The sequence below is a fragment of the Agelaius phoeniceus genome, chromosome 3, assembly GCF_051311805.1.
Source record: "Agelaius phoeniceus isolate bAgePho1 chromosome 3, bAgePho1.hap1, whole genome shotgun sequence".
Classification (NCBI taxonomy): Eukaryota; Metazoa; Chordata; class Aves; order Passeriformes; family Icteridae; genus Agelaius; species Agelaius phoeniceus.
In genome coordinates, this window is record NC_135267.1 from 90,120,767 (window position 1) to 90,140,640 (window position 19,874).

Genomic DNA, 19,874 nt, shown 5'->3' on the forward strand with positions numbered 1-19,874 from the left:
GGCTAAAAGGTGTTTTGATTTCTCTCTGATTAGTGCTGGATCTCACTGTTGATTTGTCAACCATTTTAGCTTCATCAGATGAAACAGAAAGATGGGCAAAGGCAGGTTCTGCTTCCCACAGCATCCTGGGGCTGGTACCAGCTGCACAAGAGGTAAGGCAAGGTTTAAAGTGCACTGAGGCAGCCCAGGTACAGCTAACCAGTACCCACCACTTCTGCTCAAACCCTCCTGCTTCCCCACATTCAGGGGGTGGCAGAAAACACAGATTATTCCCACATTCAGTGGGTAGCAGAAAACAACAGCTGCCCCACTCCTTAGGCTATTGGTTAAGACCTGTGGGACTCATGCATTTGAAAGCTTCATGTGGGAAAAGGAAGTAGAGACTGAAGCACTTACACCCTTGGGAAAATGCACAGATAACACCTCTGAGGGCACAGCAGGATGTGGAGCACCATCACCAAATTTTCTCAGAGATCAACACCTCTTGGACTTTTATGATGTCCCTGACCTGAGGGATGTGTTCTGCATAGAACATTTCAGGGGCAGCCCCTCGGGTGAGGCAGACACAGCCCTGTTCTCTACATGGGTCACAGAGGGAGTGAGACATGAGGAAGAGGAAAAGGAAGAAGGTTGCCCTGCCCTGGTGAGCAGGTGCTCTTCTTAATCTGTATCATAGCAAGTAGCCCAGGAATATTAAGGCTGGAAATTGAGGAGCTTTAACCTGCTTAAGGCTCTGGGGCTCTTATGCTTTTATGTACATTTATGCAGACAAGAAGCACGTAAGACTTGCAGTTCAAAATACAGATACAAATAATGCTGATGTTTGGTAAACAGTTCCTGTCTTCTGCTATGCTCCTTTGGAGAGAAAAAAAAAAGTAAAAGAGACAAAGCAAGCAAAACTCCCACAATTTAACTTTGCTACAAGATTTGTCTTCCTCCCCTTAGAAACATTAAAATCCAAGTACATGCCAGTAAAACGTTTTCAGGAGATGGTACTCAGTACATAAAAAGCTAAGCAAATAAACTTCAAACATCAAAGTACCAGATCCTAAAGCTTGGAATTTAAAACTGCAAAGTGCACAGAAATAAAACCCTTGTGGACATGTTAAAATGTCTAATTCATTATTATTTCAAAAAAGATTAAAAAATAATTTCTTAACATTAAAGTGCAATCAAGCTCTGAAGAAATTATTTAAACTTTCCATAGGAAAAAAGCACACTTTAGAATGCTGCAAGGGTATTGATGGCTATTAAATATTTACTTTTCTCTCTAGCTCACACTAGAAAGAGTAATTTGTATTTGGCAGAAACTGGCTGCAATTACATTAGTCAATCCAAAAGCCCAACTTGCTCATACAAAATGCAAACAAATTAGTTAAAATGGTCTAATTAGCAGACTGTAAAAATGCAAAGCAAGGCTGGCATAAAAAATGTGTGCTAGACAAGTATACTTTTACAAAATAAACAGAAAGGCAAATATGAAATAGTCTAATAAATCCTAGCTAAAGGACTATAATGTGAGCCCAAATATTTAGGGATTGCGTACTTTAAAGAAAATTTTCTATGGGCTCTTAAATATTTTCTTGCAACCCACATTCCATCATGAATACATGATTAATACCACAGCTGAAGTTCTGGGATTTCAGTTGGGCCCTGTGGAGCCGTGTGAGGGCAGGTTATATATACATTTTGTGTGAGAATATACACAAACACAGCTCCTAGTCAAGTTAATCAGAGTGCAAGGTAGCTTTGGAGCACACAAAGAATATAGGATGTGGCCTATGGAAGGAAGGTCAAGTCATTTCTTTACATGTAGTGTATTTGTTTTGTTTCCACAATTAAGATAAATAACTGGAAGCATACGGAAGTGTGGAAACAGCTTAGATAAAAGATAAAACATGTTTGCTCTATGAGAAGTATAAACTGTGGGCATTGTCCATAAGGACTTAGCTTACTGGCTGAAAAGAATCACTACACAAACTCTATTATTGTGGTCACTGCTATATAGGACCAGAAAGGGCTTTAGCATCTTTTGCTTCATCACACCACTGCAGTTTCTTAGTCTGTGGGGTTTTAACTTTCTGGTTTCTACACTATACATAAAATAGTCCCTGATGATTCATAACCTATCACATGAAAGAAGCTGTTGTGAGGTGATGTGAATTTGTCTCATCTCATCACATGCTTCCCTGTCCTTCGGCACAGTGGAAGCCACATTCTTTCTTCTTGCCACCTGACAGATGGCAGGGGACAGGTGGCTTTGGCAAAATAGTTAAAGACACATTGAAGAAAGAGTAACCATGAACCTCCAACAAAAATGTGATGTTATTTGGCACAAAGAACCTGTGTGCAAAAGCAGAAGTGTTCTGCCTACCCTGAAGAGGAGGTCACCCCGTAGAAAACATGCCTTGGCAAGAGCAGAGCAGTGGCCACAAGGTGTGGTCATTACAGCCATTAGAGCTCATAGGAGCTGACTCAGTTATTTCACTGAAATGCTTTACTGTGGCACCTTCACTCCCCCATGCTGTCTTCAGATTGCCTCTCTGTGCCAAAGAGGTTCAGTCCAACACTCTCTCTCATGAGGGGCATTTATTTGGTGGGAAGGATGTCTCTGCTGGTTTCAGTACCACTGGAGGAGGAAGGTACTCGTGAGTGTAAGAGCAGAGCTCAGTAGAGATGGGCTGTTATTTGACTTAGTGCTTGACAAATGGCTTTAAGAACAGTAAAGGTAACAAGCTACATCACAGAAATGGTCTTTTCCACTTTCTTACCCATAGCCAGATATTTCCATCTCACAAAATTTTCTACATACGCGGAATCTTGAATCCCACAGAGCTCCCTGGTGATGACTGGATCAAACAAGGATGTTGGATATATGAGGAAGAAAAGGAAGTGCAGGCATCAAAAAGGACATTTGAGAGAATCAGAGCTTGAGGTGTGAGGAAAAAAGTCCTATTACATGGGAAGGCTTCATCCTATTGTAAAGAAACTCCACTATGTTGTCCCAGCTCTGTTGCTCCATGTCATGGGTGACAGACGGGTGACAGACAGGTGACAGGATGGCTGCTCTGTCTCTGCTCTGCTCATGCTGAGATTACAGAATCACAGAATAATGAGGTTGGAAGAGACCTCTAAGATCATCAAGTCGAACGTATGCCCTAACACCTCAACTAGACTATAGCACCAAGTGCCATGTCCAGTCTTTTTTTAAACCCATCCAGAGATGGTAGGATGTTGAGATGCTTGAGGGCGTCCAGAGGAGGCAACAAGGCTGGTGAGGGGCTTGGAACACAAGGCCAGTGAGGAATGTTTGAAGGAGCTGGGGCTGTTTAGCCTGGAGAAAAGGAGGCTTAGAGATGACCTTACTGCTCTCTACAACTTCCTAAAGAGAGGTTGTAGACAGGTGGGTGTCGGTCTCTTCCATCAGGCAGCAACTGACAGAACCAGAGGACAGTCTCAAGCTATGTCAGGGAAGGTACTAGTTGGATCTTAGGAAGAAATTTTTCACTGAAAGTATAATAAAGTACTGGAATGCTCTTCCCAGGGAGGTGGTACCTAATTACTGTGGTTGCTATCTCTTTGAAAGAGCCATGGGACTAAATACCAAAATTCAGCACAGTTCTCCAGACTGGTGGCTACAGGGCTTGGTGTCCTGTGTTTCATTGCTGCATCTACAGTCAACCACAGCAAGCCCAGGTGAATGTATCAACTTCCTGCCTGGTGCATGGCTTTGTTCATTCTTCCCTACATCTGCTGGCTGCTCCATTATCCCTTAGTTGTCAAATACTAGGGAAGGCATAGATTCCTGAGCTTTTGCAATGTTCCTCCTAGAGCTACTCACGCTTTGCAAGTAATTCACTGGAGAGGCAGATGAATCTGAGAAGACTGTGTTTCAGCCTGGTGCACCTCAGCCCACCAGAGCAGTTCTCCCCCTCTTATCACAGCGTCCATGGTCAAATAGCCCAAGAGGGGAAGTGGCATGTTTCCTGTTCCCTAAATCTGCTGGGAGTAGCAGTGCAGTGTCTGCAAACCAGCCTCATACATAATTCAGCCTGATTTCACAGAAAGCTTGGCCCCAAACTCTACTTACCCCAGTGAAGAGACTCCTCTAGACTCAGTGACTTTAGCTCATGCACAGGTTACATCTGGTTGCTATTTTTTGTGAGAGATCAGCCCTGGAATGAGAGAAATGATGCAGATACAGTATCTCTAGTAAACCTGCATAAAGAGATGTGAGTAGTGAGGAGAAGGTTGAGGTCATCCAGGAAAGGGTAACAGGAGGTGTTGTAAGGGAACTTGGGTGGATGGCAAAGTGAAGACAAAGACACAGGGAGGAAAAGTGGTAGAGATAAAAACTGAAGCAGAAAGGATGTAAGAACTACATCAAGAAATAATGTGTAAAGAAACAAAAAAGGCCAGTGACAAGGAACACTAATTGTATATTTCATTGCCTGAAATAGTGTCTGTAGCTGCAATATGATAGTGCAAATCAGACTTGTTTCTTAGGCAAACACAGCATGTTCACCATGGGGGAAAAGTGTGAGGGGACCAAATAAGGAAGAAAGACCAAATGGTCAATTTTCTCAGTGAAAACAGGATACTGCTGGAGACCCATGGGAACCTGGGCTGAGATCTGTACTAACACTGAATTACTCAAGATAGAAAAATGAAAACTTATGTGAAGAACTAAAGAAAAAAGCCCTCCTGATATACACCTTTTGATAGACATTGAGGTGCTGGAGCATGTCCAGACAAGGACAAGGGAGCTGGGGAAGGGTCTGGAGCACAAGTCTGATGAGAAGTGTCTGAGGGAGCTGGGAGCTTAGCCTGGAGAAAAGGAGGCACAAAGGGGGATTTTGTCACTCTCTACAATTGCTTGGAAGGAGGCTGTAGCCAGGTGGGGGTCAGTCCCTTTTCCCAAGTAATAAGTGATAGGCCAAGAGGAAATGTTGCACCAGGGGAGGCTTAGACTGGATATTAGGAAAAATTTCCTCATGGAAAGGGTTGTCAAGCAGCAGAATAGGCTGTCTCAAGGAAATGGTTGAGTCAGTATTCCTGGAGGTATTTAGGTGACTTTAGATGTGGCACTTGGGGACACGGTTTAACAGTGGATTGGCAGTGCTGGGTCAATGGTTGGACTTGATGATCTTAAAGGTCTTTTCCAACACAAAATATTCTGTAATTCTTTTATTCTGTGAGTGTCTGGGCAATGAAGTAATAGCCAATATATTCTATTTCGATAATGACAATGCATGTAGGAAAAACAAACACATGTACATGGCTGTGATCACTAAATTAACAAATTAATCTCAGGAAAGACATCTTGGAGAGCCTGGTAAATATGTCAGCCCTGTGTTCAACAGCAGCAAACCCAATTAAGAATATTAGGAAAATAATAGAGAACAGATCAGAAACCATTCTGCTGATATATAGCCTGTGGTGTACTGTCACATAATCTCAAAAACAATATGGTTAAACCTAGAAAAATACACTGAAAGACAGAGAGAATGGTCAGCTGCATTGATCAGATTCTGAATGAGGATGTCTTACAGAGTATAAGGGGTCTGTGTGGACAAGAAGTGACTGAGGGTTAACATAGAATGTCATTTCTTCCTGAGACACAGAGAAGGTAAATATGAAATATTATTGACAATTTATCACAATGCAGAAACAAGTGGTACACAAAACATTACTGGGGAACAAACAAAATGAAAGAGACGTTTATTTTTCCACAGATTAGGTAGATGAAGTGCGGGACTCATTCATGTCCACAAGTTGTTGCAAATCCTTAAAGATAAGTAAACTCAGTAAAGACAGTAAATTAATGGAAGGCAAATCCTGAAACATTTACAGAATGCAAAATCTGGGTTTGTAACTGTAGCAAGTGATGAACCATTGTGTAGTTACTTTTGCTTTCTGGAGACAGAATATTGGGAAAAGCTGTTTTGTTGTTTTGTTTTTTTGTTCCAATATGAATGAATTTTGGTAATCTATGAGAAAAAACTAAAAGTGCTTTTATCTTTGCAGGGAATACAGAGTAGCTTTAAGGAATCTGAACTAAGTAGGATGCTGTGGGGTAAAAAGCTTGATTCATTTTTTCCTGAAGAGAAGAGAGCTTTACCTTTGGCTCTGAGGTAGCTCAGGGAACTTGCAGTACCAGTCTCACATCACTCTATGTCCTACTTTCACCAATCTTCTTTCCTTTGCTGATTTCATTAACATTCTGCTATTCAGGAAAAAAATTGGTCTAAAATTACACACACACATACAGGATGAGGAAATAAACTCTGGTTCTCTAATTCTAAAACACAACAGTTTTCCCTTTGTGACTGTGGACCAAGCAGATCCAGAATTTGTGAGGTGAGCACAATTTATTCCAGACTCATGTAGCAGTACTTTATGTTCTTGAGCCTTTGCAGATGTATAGTCACTAGAGAGCTGTCTGCTGACAGGAGTTTTTACACATATTCCATCTAAATCAACACTCAAATGCAACACTGAAGGTGCAGTGAGCTTGTGTGGATTTGTAGCACTCCCTGGAGGACTCTGTGTCTAAAAACGAATAAACATTTCACAGTTCTCAGTAAGTGAAGATTTTAATCATTTTTGATGCATGCAGTATTGACTGGGGTTCTCATTTCAGTATTATTCAGTATTAATTTCAGTATTATTCTACAGCTAATAAGTAATTGGAGAATAACTTCTTGCAAGTGAATGATAAAAGTGAAAATAAATCTTTCCATACTTAGCTGCTGCTTTTTTCATTATAAACAAAGCAGCAAAATGGCATATTCATAAGCAAAATGTTTTTCATACTAATTTGGAACTACTGCAAGATATTGATATTTTATCATCAGAACAAGTAAAAAGAAGACAAATAAACATTTATTTTATTACTTTATACTTGTTTAGGTTTTGTATACCTAATATGAGTGTCACAGGTTCAGTTGTGAAAAGTTACAATTGTTACAAGTTTTAAACATATGTGGAAATGACAATTTCTAATAATCAACCTAAAGTCAGTTAAAAAATGAATGACTGTATATGTGGTTAAGATCTCAAATTTATTCCTTAAACAGAAAAATGCTGTTTTTGGAATGAATTGACTATAAAATGTTTCTGAAAGGCTGGTCAGGATCCACCACTGCAAATGCAGAATTGCAAACATATTGATGGTGTGGGTGGCCAGTGTTTACACAGGTCTATGAACAATAAATAATCTAGATAAATTAACAGAATAATTGTGAAATGGTTATTTCAGGATATGGATTAGTGAAATGCACTTATTTAATAATTCTTGATTTTATTTACAGGAATTTCTGTAATATAAACCACTATAATTGGCTATCCATCTTCTGTTTAAATATGATGCTATTCTTTTACATCTTGAGGCTCTTTACATCAAACACAAATATCAATGTCTTTACATTATGATCCAAGCACAAATTGTTTAGCTTAGAAGCAGTGGCATTGGGTCCCCTACTCTACAAACAAGGTTTTACACTCTGATGCAGAGAAGTTTTAGAGAATCCTTGCACATGGCCTGGGCAAAGGGAGTAAATATTTAATGTGAGATATGGCTTTCCATTTTTTTCTGTAATCTAAGATATTAGGCAACAGCCAATTGAATAATGTATTGATGATTTATTAATGTATTTTTCACAGCAGCTAATCAAGCACTTCAGGAGTACCAATTCATTTGCTGATATATTTGCTGTTACTTTTTAACAATACTTACAGATGTGCAAATGGTCACCAGCAACAGTTTTCTGCCTACCTCCAAGTGCCTTTTAGTTGAACAGAACTCCCTACAGCAGCCTGTCTTCCCTGTGGGCAGTGGCTGGTGTGTCCTGCTCAGGCTGGAAAGTTGGATGGTTTTTATAATGAAGAGACAGACAGCATTCCTTGTATTCTGCTGCATGGCACTGGTAGGGATGAATGATGCTTTTGGCCCCAAAAAATTGTGCAGTGGCACCAGGATTTCCTGAGAGCACAGGGCCCTCCTGGAGGTAGGAGGGACATTGTCTTGTACTCCAGTGGTGTTGGCATGGCACCTTCCAGAGGAAGTGACTGTACCAGTGCAAGAATCACCCACTCCTTTTCCTCTCTCTTTCCTTTAGTTGTATCCTTTGGTTTAAGCCAAGGAACTCAAAAATACAGAGCTCACCAACTAATCAGCCACACAGCACCTCCCTCTGCTCAAAACTTGCCCTGGAAATGGGAGCAACCAGCAGGGAGCCTGAGTGAGTCCTGAACAAAACAATGTAGTTGCTGTAGGGAAAGCACTGTATTGGAACTGCCTTTTGCCTTGGATAGGATGCCTGAGGGAGTCATTTGCCTCAGGATGCCAAGCACAGCTTCTCCTTCCAGCTTGCCACTGGGGAGAGTTTTCTCTCTGCACCTCTCCTTCCTCCCACTTCCTTTTTTCCTTTATGATTTTTGGTATGTGCCATCAACTGTGGAGCCTGCTAATAAATTCTCATTCATATCAGTTTGTCTTGACATCCTTTCTGCTACACACAGATTCAATCATGCCTACTCTCTCAGCAACTTAGAAAAATCAAACACCACTTCTTGGCCAGAAACTGAAAGCAAATATTAAGATTTTGAGCCAGCAGATGACATCCATTTCTATATGGAAACACTTGAATGAAAGACAGTAGGCAGCAAGATGTCACCTGGCTGGGACAATGGGTCTGGATCAAGTGCTCAGGTTGGACATGGAAGTAAAAAAGTCTCAGCCAAAGCTGGGGGCAATGCAGGGTGTGGTTTGAGTGTCCAAAAGGTCATGGTCCCATCAACATCCATGCTTTTCAACCTAGCCCTACAAACTTTGCCACTCTTGCTGCCAGCAGCTCTGCTGCTATTGCAGAACTTCTCAAGGCATGCACCACCAGGGCAGCCTTCAGCAAGGAAAGCAGCAAGTGTGCCCAGGTGGTTATCTTTGCTGAATGCAGTTTCCATAATTGTGAACACAGTTATCTGGTGGCTCCCCAAAAGATTAACCCTGATGCATGACAAACAACTTGCCAAGTACACAGCACACTCCATAAGCTGAAAAGACGTGTTCTACCATGTGGTTGCTGGTCTGGGATATCAAGAAATACTTTTCATCTCCACAAATAAGAGTTAGAAGTCTGGAGACTGATTCAAACCATTCAAGGGCTTTTTTCACTTACTCTGAGAGGGACAAAGTCCTGTTGATGATGCACTTTATATCTTATCTTAGAAGTTGTGGAAAATTTATGGCCAAATCTTTGTATTCTATGCAGACTTTAGGATACAGAATTAACAGTCTGTTTTCTCTTAGATATAAGAACAACTTTTACACAAAAATGACACGCAAGAAATGTTGGTTTATGATATTTGAAAGCATTACATAGCTCTGGGATTCTAAGCCTTTGCCCTTGAAACTGAATATGGCTGTTCAGTGGCTGAGGATAGCAAGTAAATCAGGTACTCTGAGACCTAACAAACATTTGTCCTAAAAGCTAATGAAGTTACTAGATGCTTGGACAGGCCAGGTCCCCTCTGAAGTCACAGAGTTAGGCAAGCATCCACTGGAGATTGAGGGATTCCATTCTCCAGCTCTTCCCTTCTCTCCCTGTGGAGGCTGAGGGAAGCAAGCAGGGTGTTACAAGTTACTGTCAATGACTAAAAGGAAAAGTGTCACTCTCCACTGTTTATTTAGTATTCAAGTTAGCTCACCAGTTTGGGAGGCAAAAATGCAACCTGAAATACATAATAAAAGTGTGAAACACACACAAAAAATTGTTGGCATCTATTTATTAATGTGTGCCACTCACCTGACTACATTCAGAGTTGCAGAAGGTTAGATCCCATGGCACAGTGCTTTTGCAGAACACTTCCTTTATTTCACACTTGGCTACCTTATCTCCATAGGCAGAATTCTTGCCTGCCCACAACAAGCCACTCCAGGCATATCAGCAAGACCTGAGCCTATATTTAAAAGTGAAAGGGTATTTTTGAAACTTTGTTCTCCCATAGGAAGTCTTGGTGGTAGTTTGACTGGTGATTTCTCTGTTACAATTTCCAACTCACTTCCACCTCTTGATACATTTCAGAACATCTTGCAAACAAAATCAACCACCAAAATTTCTCATGCAATCAAAATTTTCTGTTGTATTGTAAAAACAGATGCTAGAGAGAGTTGCTTCTGCATAGAGCCCCCATTTTATTTTCTTTACTTAGCTCCTTCTAGTGTTAATGCATCTGTGTGCCAATAAGGCTTTTTAAGCTCCCAGAGCCCTTGGTCATCATTCCAGGACTGTCTTTACTGTCTTTAAATTAGAACAGCTAAGACAATTTTGGTGTGACTCCCCACAGGGACTTCTTGATACAAGACCCAGTCCAAGCTCCAAGTTCAAATTATGAATACGAGTTCATAATGCCCACTTACAGAATCAAAGCTACATATTTGAGCCAAAAACTGTTGCATCACACAAACTCCAATAAAAAACAGGGAGCGAAGTTGTAATGTGATTATGCATCCCACGATACTTATGTGGTGACTGTAAGGGACTAGCAGGATCTTTTCCATCATCTTACTTTTGTGTTTCATTTTAAAAGAAGTCTAGTATTTTGGAATTGGAGCTGGAAGTAAATACCAGAAGACTTCGGCTTTTTTAAATTTTTTTTTTAACCAAGTATTTTGCCTTAATTGCAGATCCTCAGCAGTTAATCCTAAAAACATCTTGGAAGCTGGAGGGGAACTTTCTCCTCTTTAGTAATGTCAAAAGAAAAGTTTGTATATATCTGTAAAACAAGAAGTTAATGGCAGGGAATACTGTGCCATCTATGTCAAGCTAGACCATTGAAGCCCTTATTTCACCACTACAGTTTATAATTTATTTCAGAGGAGTCCTTTCTCATTTATTCCAGCAAACACAGATGCCGGAAAAATATTTGAGATATACTCATAACTTTTCTGTTAAACTGAAAAAAAACCTATGACCTCAGCCCACAGGAATTGCTTCAACTTAACACTGGAAGTTAAGGATAGGATCCTGATTGTAGTCAGGGAAGTTACATCAGGTGAAGTAGAAACAGGACAGTAAGAAATTCCCGGCTGCTGGAAAGTTTACTGGACACCTGACTGCTACTTTTTTTACTACACTGTGGAACTTAGGAATTAATGGAGCAGGAACAAAATAAAGGTCTTTATTTGCAATTTATGTGAACCAATTTTTAGTGGAAAGGAAAAAATTGGGGTTTCTAGCAGTCCTGGTTCTCTGCTCCTCTGCCTCTCCTACCTGTGAGAATTTGGAGGTGCAGCTCACCTCCTTTAAAATGGCCCCATGTAGGGGCAGCCAGATTGGACCTCAGCAAAAGGGGTGTTTCATACATGAGCTGTTAGTTGCAAAGCAAATTTTTATTACACTCTTTGTTTCTCTAAGCCCTGGTTTCATGCATAGAGTGGTCAATTAAAAAATCCAACCAAAACAAAATCCTCACAGTTTTCCCACTCTCTCCATGGTCAGTATACCTACATTTTAAGTAGAAGCTTCTTTTATCACCTCAGCTAGCTTGCTTACATATAATAGATACTGCTGAGTGGTACATCTGGTTAATGATTATCTTTTACATGTTGATATTAGTACCTGAAGTGCGAACAGCTCATTTCCTGAATATGATTACCATTCTGAAATCTTATGCACAGGGGAAAAAAAACAATTCTATAAATTAAACAAGAAGTTCTGAGAACTTATATCCCCCAGTTCACATCCAGATACTAATGCATCTCATTTACTTTGTTGCTATTCCCTTGAGTTATCTGTGTCATGCAGACCAGTCTTGCATGTCATGTTAACTATCCACTGAAAAAAGCTAGAAGTGTACTTGTAACAGTGCCCTAAGCGAGCATACAAGGTAGGTAGAAGAACATAAAAAATTCATCACTGTTACATTTCAAGTTGCTGGGATATTTTCATTCCAATAGGACAGAACCCGTGTTAGCTAAAGATGGAGCTATAATTAAACTGATATGGCATTCACAATTGCCTCGAAACCCGCTGTAGTTGTCATATGTTTCTTTTCCCCATCTTTAAACTATATGGAAATCAATTATCTCAACAAACCAGCTGTAAGGACTGTATGCCAACCACTTACACTTGAAGTGAATAAATTATTTGAAATTCATTATTGATGTGAACAACTCTCCAAGATTTAAAGCACCAGTCCATTTTCTGTGCTGAGATTCACATGGAATTTTAACAAGTTCAGCGCTATCCTCCGTCACAAATTCGTACAGCAAACTGTTATGCAAATAGCTCGAGTCCAGGGATTGGCGAGCCATGCACAGAAAATTATGCTTCAGATGACAAAGTGCCCATGAGTTAATGGTTCTTTACATTTAGTGACAAATTTGCTCCTGATTTACCCCAGAGTGACAGACACAGGGTAAAAGGGGGACATCGGAGACTGAAAATACCATTTGTGTGTCAAGGATGTTAGCAACCTGGAGTGGTGATAGGCACTGGTGTCTACAGGATATGAAATTGAGTTGATGTGATGTCATTTTGGCTATACTGTAACCTGGTTATCTCTTGCCAAGACTTCATGTATGATTAGTCAGCTCGGAGAGGACAGCAAGCCTTATCAGGCACACTTCCTGACATTCCTGTCAACTTAAGAAATGTGGTTAAGGAATTTAAGATGAGGTGTCACATCTTCATATCAAATCCCATTGAGTCACCACCTACAAGTTTGAAGACTCCTTCTAAAAATATTAATGAAAAAGAAAAAGGAAGTTTGGGCTGGATTTGACCTTGTAGTGCACTTTTCATGCTACATCTCTCTAAGTTAGTGTCTTTATTATGCATACATTTTCTTTGTACTCAGAGAAAATAATTGCTATACAGGCTGTGGAAAAATAATATCAATTAATACTAATGCAAAAGCATGCTCTGAGTTACCTGAGTTCTAGTCTGTAGAATAATTTTATGTGCCTGAGCAATTTTAAAAGAAGCTCCTTCTGTAAAAAGCTTGCCATCCCATATATTTAACAAGGACTATATTTGGAATGATTAATAGACACATGAAAATACTAAGCATAACAATATTTTTTTCATCTCTTCAAAGGAAAATTTTGTACAATGTAATGGTCATACTGTATACAGACTCTTTCAAGTTCCTTTTCAAAAGCAAGTTAGCAGCATGCTATTTTCATGCCATTACATTTGTCCAACTGCACAATTTGTGTTAATAAATGCAGCTGCATTCACTTCCTTGCAGTGGGGCTCAAAGTTAAAATTCATTGCTAAGTCAAAAAGATTCCTGATACTCTGCAGACCAAAAAAATGCATAAACAAGGCACAGTAAAGGTCTGTCTATAGATCACCATCTGGAAGACTGAACATGCAAATGTACCCAGTTTTTCAGCCACTGCCAAGGAATTCTTATAAGAATTTCAGGGCCTGGTAGGGTCCCAGGAGTCTTCTCAGGCAGCATACAACTGCTTCACAACCCTTGAAGAGAAGCTTACAGTCCCAAATCCTGACACAAGTTACACATTCATTCAGTAACAGCATTTCTGATGAATCATTATATCTCTACTAAGTAAGCAATCCAGGGAAAACTGACTCTACATGGCACACACAGTCATGTCTCCTTCATTGAGAGATGACCCTGGGCTGCAGTGCAGGCTCAGAATGGTGTAGAGAGAGTAAGCACATCTGAGAACAGATACAGAACACTGTAACTGGCTTCAAGGGCCCTGCTAAAAGGAACATAAAGCTATAATTACACTATAACATTTGTTTTTTTTTCTGTTAATGAGGAGAACAGCAATAAACTTTTTGCACCTTGCCTTATTTATTTGGTTGATTCCACCTTTCACCAAAAAAGTCACTATTTGGCTGAATAGTGCTACAAGGGCCTTTTTGCTTTTCCAAAACCAGTTTGCAACATTTGAGAATGTGTAGCCTGAAATCCTGCTTCCAAATTTAAATGCACTACACAATAAAACACAAGCAGGAAGAACCAATGGAAACACTTTGAATGGAGCAAATGACTTAGACCTTTAACTCTGTCCCTTTTCTCATGACAATGAAATGGTGAAACAGGAGCATCTGTGACCTGTAGGTTCAGCCAGCCAAGCCCATGGAGCTCAGAAATGTCCTCTGCTTGCCTTGAAGAACTGTCCAATAGCCAGAACAGTTTCTCTTCAAGAAACAAATGGTAAGTCATAAATCTTTTTGTGCACAAGGATAGGCAACCTGTCCTTTGCCAAACTTTCGTGGCTATTTCAGAGTAGACAAAGACAAACATAAAAGAATGGGAGGTTTAACACCTCAATTATCTTGAGCTGAGTTATGGAAATGTTTGGTAATTCAGAGAGAAAACATTTACTGCTAATGTACAGCCTTCAACCTGAAACTCTGTAAAACTTTATTGAGTACAGAGGTTATGAATCATCTTCTGAAAGTCTCCTGTGGAACAATAATTTAATTGTGTAGCTCTCTCAGTCCATAAGCATGCATGAGAAGAGAGCAATTGATTAAATATGTATTCTTTAAAGCAATTAAAGATGTATTCTTTAGAATAGAACATAATTTCCAAATTCTTCAATCTAAATGCATCCAAGAATACCACTGGATCTCTCCTTCTTGGATCTGACAGCTGGGTTGATTTTGATTGAAACACTCTGATTTTTCTGGGGATAAACATTAACTTTTTTAGATGCTGGATATTTTTGTGTTAATATTACCCTTAACAGTGATGCTCAACTGTAACCTGCTTCCTTGTCAACTACAAAATGAATATTTTCACCAGAAAAATGGGTAAGCACAAGGCCACTGTCAATGCCTTCCAGTCCCAGCCCCAAGGCAAGACTGAGAAAAAAAGAGTTTTCACACTTGTCTTGCCAGTAGGACTATAAGCATGCTTACACCACCTGCAGTTGTCAAGGTACACTGTCCCACATGTCTCAAAACCAGCCACCAGTCTTAAATAACCCACTGGTATGAGCACACATCACCCAGCTATATATGTGCTGTGTGCACATAACTCCCTGGCCTGCATGTCTAATTAAGTAATTAAATCAAAAGATGCTTGGCTGGCAAGTGATGATGATCTCTCTTTCTGAAATTGTCCCAAAGAGGAAGAAATAAAGACCGTTGGAAGAGATAGAAGTTTCTCCTGTAGATGTTTCTGTGATAGAAGCAGGCAAAAATCATATAACAGGACAGTGATTAAGACATGGAAGGTGATGAATGTGGGAGAAGAAAGTTCATTGCAGTGGAACTTCAGTTCAGTTAAGATTTAGTTCACCTAAATGTTAGAGCCTACACTTTAGGTGTTTGCACTGTGCATTGCTCACACTGCCTCCACAGCCAAGCAAGAGAGACAGGCAACCCAAGGGCAAAACACCTCCTGCAGTGAGAATTTTCCTAGACCAGAGGAAAGGATTTCCTCCCAATCCTTTGACCATGGAGCATGTTGTAAGGTGACAGAACAAGCTATTACCTTATATTTCAAGGGCAATTTTTGTATATGGACATCTGGCTTGGGCTTATCTCTTACTCTGAAAGTAGGAACACTCATTAGAATGGAAATGATACTTCTTAATATTTGCATTTTTAAAAGTACATTGGTGGGATAAAGTAGCTGATGATCAGTGCATAATGCAAGGCCAGTCTGTGGCACTTAGCTCTGCAGGAGACAACATTAAGAGCTTATATTGACTCCAGTCTTATTCTCATTGAGGTCACTGGAAGTTTTACTACAGATGCCAAGGAAAAGAAGCTCATGACCAGATAACAGCAGCCATCAAGTCCTTGCCAGTGTCTCAGAGGAAGAGACAGTTGCCTTCTAACCTTCCTCTTTTTATAAAATTTATTTTCCTTTATAACTGGACATTTTGATATCTATTTTACCTCCCAAATTTTTCTGAAATAGCTTCTTCCTCTACCATTAGTCTCAGTGATTGCTTCTGCACTTTATTGTGTCTTCAGACAGCATTGAAGTTCCAACAAACAACCAAACAAACAAACAAAGAAACAAACAAACCAACCACAGAAATAACAAATAAATGAATAAGACATGCTGACTTTATGTGTAACTGCAATAGCTCCACCGAGCTCAGTTGCAGTCAATGGGAAGAGTCATGACAGAAGAGAGTCCTTGCTCCAACTGCAACTTTTTGCTGATGGTCGAGGACAAAGAAAATAATTTTACTTTCTTTCCAACACACGTTGCATTTCACTGAGGTGAGATTAGAAGAAGGTGCCAGGAGAGGGGCCCTTCTACATGAGACATATGAGAAAACAACCAAGCCAGAGGAAAAATGGAAACAAATGGAAAATTTATGGGGATAGAGAGGGAGCAATTGAAATTTAATGCTAAAATATGTACATAGCATCTATTCAGGCAGGGATACATATCAGAATATGACTTTCTAAATATGCAGTTTTGCCTTACGAGAATTATTTTAATTGTCAATTATCCCTTTTGAAAATGGGTGGGAGTGCCACACATCTTTACCTAAGAAGAAAAATAAGTTATTATACATTATATGGTCATAAGCTGCCCTGAAAAACCCTGTAATTAAATTGAGGTCTTGCTTTGTAGACTCCAAAAGCTTTGTCTTCCTGGCTCCTGTACTTTTCTCTGGCAAAGGTTAGCCAGAGCTCTGGCAAAAGGACATTTGTTTTTCCACAGATGGGAAAAGAAAGAACCTCAGGGTCCTGGCCAGACCTTATTATGCTGTTATCCATTCCCAACTCCTGATTTCCTTGCACAAGGTCTTTCAAGGGTGTTTACACCCAACCCATCCCCTCTGGGAATGTCGTCCTCGTGTGTGTGTCCTGTAAAACACACTAGTTCTTCCTAAACGCAGTCTGGTTCTGCTGTTTTTGCTGGGCCTTTGACAATGTGTCATCTCCCAAATGTCACTGCATTATCCTTTTGCTATGTTTGGGGTGCCAGTGTCAACGGCAGGCGCCTCTGGAGGGATGTGCATTTGATTGGCAAGGACAGGATGATTGACAGCAGGCTGGCCTTCTGTCAGAACTCGGGTGGATCACTGCGTGGTGACGCTGCTCTGCTCAGTGCCACCCGTCCCCTGTCCCTGCCATGCTGGTGCATTTCAGCCCTCTGTCAGGGACAGCTAGCAACTGCTACTGGTGCTCTAGGAGCAAAAGAAAACCTCCTGCTGATCAGTGACAGACAAGTCTCTACTTAGGCCACTAAAAAAAAAAAACATTTGAATTCTATCTGTCTGCCTGGGTATCTGTATATTTACACATACATGCACCCCGTCAGCTAGTTGATTCTTTGGTACAAAAATGTGAGCTTTGAATAATTAATATGTAAGGCCTGATTCTTCAGTCTTTATTTTTTCTATCTAGGAAGTAAATGGGAGTTTTCCTACATCCCAGTCCTACAGATTAAGCCCAGTTATCAGTAGCTCTGATTTGGATACCTGCAAAGTTTTAACATGTTCTAACTTGTTAGTGTTACACTTAACTTTCTGCTTTAAAACTGAAGATATGGTTGAGAGTAATTAAGAAAATATTTAAATAGGAGGATAATTATTCAAGTAATTTGTCTTTTAAAATTAGCAATATGCTCTTATCTGTTGGCCTAAAAACCTATGTGAAATTTTTGTACTATTCAGAGAAGTCATTCTATCACAGTCTTAAGTGAAAGGGTTCATTTGCATTCACTGATCATCTCATTACATTTTGCCTGTAGTCCTTCCTGTAATTTCAGTTGGATATGCTATTCTTCTCTCTTAACACCTTGGGCAGCGGGCCACAGTATTACAAAGGTGGTGCTTCTCAGCTGCATCTGACAGCCAGTGAAACAGCGTTTCATTTCTGAATATGTGAACCAATGATTAAAAATCTCAGGGTTCCTGATTTCGTGCTTTGTACACATTGTCTTCAATGTATTTTTAGAAGTTGTGAGGTTTTAGAAACATCACAGCTTTAGGTTTTAATATGTGTGTCCATTATCAATGAGAAGGTTCTTTCTAACACTGGCTTTGTTTTTTTTCTTTCCTTTAGGAAGAAAAAACTCTGTTTTGTGAAACTTCTTATGGAAACAAATTGATTTCTTGAAAAAAAATATCAGGGCTCCTTACTCAAGATAGCAGTGAAGGCAACAGTGAAATATATCCACTTATGTAAAACACATGCTATCTTCTCAGTCAGGAAAGTTCTGTTGGTTTGGAAAGGATGTTAGGCTTTCCCCATCCCAGGGACTTCCACAGATAGAATTTTTTATTCTGTTACAGAGTGAAACTGATGGCTACAGCTGTGGTTAATTTACAATGAAGAGTCCAATTCTGGTTTTGTACTTTTCTTTATTCTTTCTTCCTTTCTATCTTTGGATATCATCCGCTCATGTTGTTTCCCACAACTTCTCAGCTATATTTGCTGTCTCCTTCATTTCCCCAGTTTTCTGCTGACTTTCCATTGCATGCTTCCTATCCATAGACCCATCTCTTAAAGACAGTTTCCAACTCTAAGTTTGTGTTATTACTGCATGACAAAATTTTGTCTGAGTATTAAACTACTCCATCAACTTCTGCTTTAACTCATCCCTGCTGATCCAATCCTGAGATGTTTATGACTTCCTTAATCTCACAGAACTGTTCTCAATAAACTCTTTGCTGAGCTTTTCTCATTGTGACCTTCATGCATTCTTGGAGAGCTTGAAACATCCTCCCCACCACAAAGTCATATTTCTCTTTGTTTTTACAGTTCTCTCCTTGTGTCTCTTTTTAGCACAATCTTTTTCCTTCAGCCAAATGTGTAACAGTTAAGGGGCAACAGCTCAGAAATTTATCTCTGCTAGGTACCATCCTACCTTATGTTCATCCATGTAAACCTGTGCCTTAGCCTGTCTCCAACAAAAACCCAAGCCCCTTGTATTTCCTTAAACATTTTTGATCTCTTCCACACTATCTGTGCCACAATTTTCTCTGACACTGAGACTTGTAGCTGAGGACAGTCCTTGACTTACTTTCCAACCACACATACAGCCTGCATTACACTTCTGCCATATCTGTCTCCAGATCATATGTAAAATCTCTCTATTTCTGACAAAATGTCAGATCTGAGGGAGCTGGGCCTGTTCAGCCTCCAGTAGGGGAATGGCTCAGAGGGGACCTCATCAAAGACCGTCAGTATCTGAAGCAGGAGTGTCAAGAGGAGCCAGGCTCTTCTCAGTAGTACCAAGCAATAGGACAAGAGGCAATGGGCAGAAACTGATGTACAGGAAGTTCTGTCTGAATATGAGGAAAAATTTATTTACTGTGTGTGTTACTGGACACTGGAGCAGATTGTACAGAGAGGCTGTGGAGTCTGTGTCACTGGAGGTATTCAAGAACTGTCTGGACACATTCCTGTGCAATGTGCTCTAGGATGACCCTGCTTGAGCAGGGAGGCTGGACTGGATGACCTCACTTTTGGTTCCTTGCAGCCTCAATCATTTGGTGATTCTGTGATCAAAAACTCTGAACCATCACCTGCTTTGACACCCACTGCACCCACTCTCCTCCTCTTTGGCTCCCCTGACATTCAAATCCTGGCTTCTGCATACAAAGACAAGTCTCATACTTTGGAGTCTTTGTCTTAAATCTCTTCACCAAAGTCCTCCTCCCCCATATCAAATTCCAGCTGTTCCAGAGCCCAACCAATGCCTTCTTAATTCTCCATCCTAATGTTTTTGCATTGCTCACACTGTACCCTATTGACTGCTCACTGCCATTGTCTTCTCTCTATTTAGTATTGCCTCTGAGCAGGCAGTGGGTGCCTGAAATGCTGTTGAGAGTCATTACCGACTTCTGCTTTGAGCACAAAAGCAAATAATGATTCATGGCATGGTTATTTGATACATAGGAACAG

At 40.2% G+C, this 19,874-nt stretch overlaps 2 long non-coding RNA genes across 2 annotated transcripts; one reads left to right on the forward strand and one right to left on the reverse strand.

Annotated features, from left to right (window-relative positions):
* Window positions 1–3,044: 3,044 nt before the first annotated feature.
* Window positions 3,045–10,047, reverse strand: LOC143693601 (uncharacterized). The gene is made up of 3 exons (XR_013181465.1): window positions 9,807–10,047; window positions 6,122–6,223; window positions 3,045–4,175 (listed from the first exon to the last, which is right to left on the reverse strand). It is a non-coding gene; the product is annotated as an uncharacterized LOC143693601 (long non-coding RNA).
* LOC143693602 (uncharacterized) lies at window positions 5,371–18,646 on the forward strand. Its single transcript, XR_013181466.1, has 3 exons — window positions 5,371–6,583; window positions 14,085–14,199; window positions 18,030–18,646. It is a non-coding gene; the product is annotated as an uncharacterized LOC143693602 (long non-coding RNA).
* Window positions 18,647–19,874: the final 1,228 nt, after the last annotated feature.